This window comes from Cherax quadricarinatus, unplaced genomic scaffold (assembly GCF_038502225.1).
Source record: "Cherax quadricarinatus isolate ZL_2023a unplaced genomic scaffold, ASM3850222v1 Contig24, whole genome shotgun sequence".
NCBI lineage: Eukaryota > Metazoa > Arthropoda > Malacostraca > Decapoda > Parastacidae > Cherax > Cherax quadricarinatus.
The window spans coordinates 185202-187738 of record NW_027195050.1 but is presented as its reverse complement, the minus strand read 5'-3'; positions in this window follow the sequence as shown (position 1 = coordinate 187738).

The following is a 2537-nucleotide window of genomic DNA, read 5'->3' as shown; positions in this document are numbered from 1 at the left end:
CACACAGCTTCTAAAATCATATTTAAATTATGTTTTATATTTTAATAGAATTCTTAATAATCGGGATAGAGAATGTTATTATATAGTATTTTGTAGATATTTTTAACGATAAATGTGAAGATATAAGGAAGTAACAACTGAGAAAATCTTGTACTGGATATTGCAAAAAACACTCTTGTGCATTGTTAAATGTTAGTCTCTCTCATGCTTTTAATTTTTCATGTCTTCACTTCTCTCTCCTTCTCTCACTTCTCTCACTTCTCTCACTTCTCTCTCTCTGTCTTAATGTCTTCAATACTGATGTTTTGTGTGTTATTCTCTTGCTCTACTCTTGTTAGGTACTTGTGTTCAGCTATACTGTTTTACTGTATGTTATTGTACTTTTCATGTGTGTTACACTATTGTTTCTTTGTGTTACTGTACAGTTCTTCAGTGTTACATTATACTTTATTGTTTTGTGTTGTTCTCTTGTTATTATTAGTTACTTTCCTTAAGTTATTGTACTGTTCTCCTGTGTTAATACAGTATTTTATGTGTTAGTATGCAGTTCTTGCATATTACAGTAGCAATTTTATTCCGTGTTTCTCTATTTAAGTTACTGTATTGTTATTGCGTGTTTCTATAGCGTTTCTCTGCATTACTTTATTGTTCTAAGTCGGACCAAAACGTCGTCGTAAGCTTCTCTCTTTTATGTGCGGGTTATTTGTGTATCGTTCCAGTCACTGTATTGTGCCTCTTTTTGTTATTTATTGTTCCTGTATGTTGACATGTTTACTGTGTTGTTGAGGTGAGGTAAAGGTCCCACATTATTATTTACATCAAGCACTTCAAACTTTCTTACTGCAGCTTCCACAACAGTGTCTCCCACACTGATCATTCGTGTCACTTCCAGCAATTATCTTGTATGACTCAACATTCCTAACACATTCACTTAACATCTCCTAGGATCTCCCTTTTCTCATCTGCACTTATAAAACCTTATAAAATATTAATACAACTAAAAGTATCCACAATACACACAAAAACAAAACAAAAAAAAAGTCAGTAAATCTCAGTCATAAACTCGACCATCATGGTAGTCTCAATCTGTTGACATAAAGATTCCGGCAGCCAGACGTGCAACCTGACTGGCTAGTTTGTCTCAATGTTACTGTCTCCGTTACTGCTGTATTTTGCGATATCTTGCTGTAATATGTATTTGGAACCCTAGCAAATATATATTACACACACACACAGACTCACACACACACACACACACACACACACACACACACACACACACACACACACACACACACACAAACACACACACACACACACACACACACACACACACACACACACACACACACACACACACACACACACAGACCAGATGGGGACACCAACATGGAATACACCAACAAGTGTTGGACGACATACATACAGATGAAGAGGAGGTGAAGAAACTGCTAAGGGACATCGATACCTCAAAGGCAATGGGACCGGACAACATCTCTCCGTGGGTCCTTAGAGAGGGAGCAGATATGTTGTGCGTACCACTTACCACAATCTTCAACACATCCCTGGAAACTGGGCAACTACCTGAGGTATGGAAGACGGCAAATGTACTTCCCATTTTCAAAAAAGGAGACAGAAAAGAGGCACTAAACTATAGACCTGTGTCATTGACGTGTATAGTATGCAAAATTATGGAGAAGATTATCAGGAGGAGAGTGGTGGAGCACCTGGAACGGAACAGGAGTATAAATGCCAACCAGCACGGATTCACGGAAGGCAAATCCTGTGTCACAAACCTTCTGGAGTTTTATGATAAAATAACAGAAGTAAGACAAGAGAGAGAGGGGTGGGTTGATTGCATCTTCTTGGACTGCAAGAAGGCCTTTGACACAGTTCCTCACAAGAGATTAGTGCAGAAGCTAGAGCATCAGGCGCATATAACAGGAAGGGCACTGCAATGGATCAGAGAATACCTGACAGGGAGGCGACAACAAGTCATGGTACGTAATGATGTATCACAGTGGGCACCTGTGACGAGCGGGGTCCCACAGGGGTCGGTCCTAGGACCAGTGCTATTTTTGGTATATGTGAACGACATGACGGAAGGGTTAGACTCAGAAGTGTCCCTGTTTTCAGATGATGTGAAGTTAATGAGGAGAATTAAATCTGATGAGGACCAGGCAGGACTTCAAAGAGACCTGGACAGACTGGACACCTGGTCCAGCAAATGGCTTCTCGAATTTAATCCTGCCAAATGCAAAGTCATGAAGATAGGGGAAGGGCACAGAAGACCACAGACAGAGTATAGGCTAGGTGGCCAAAGACTGCAAACCTCACTCAAGGAGAAAGATCTTGGGGTGAGTATAACACCGAGCATGTCTCCGGAAGCACACATCAATCAGATAACTGCTGCAGCATATGGGCGCCTGGCAAACCTAAGAACAGCATTCCGATACCTTAGTAAGGAATCATTCAAGACACTGTACACCGCGTATGTCAGGCCCATACTGGAGTATGCAGCACCTGTTTGGAACCCG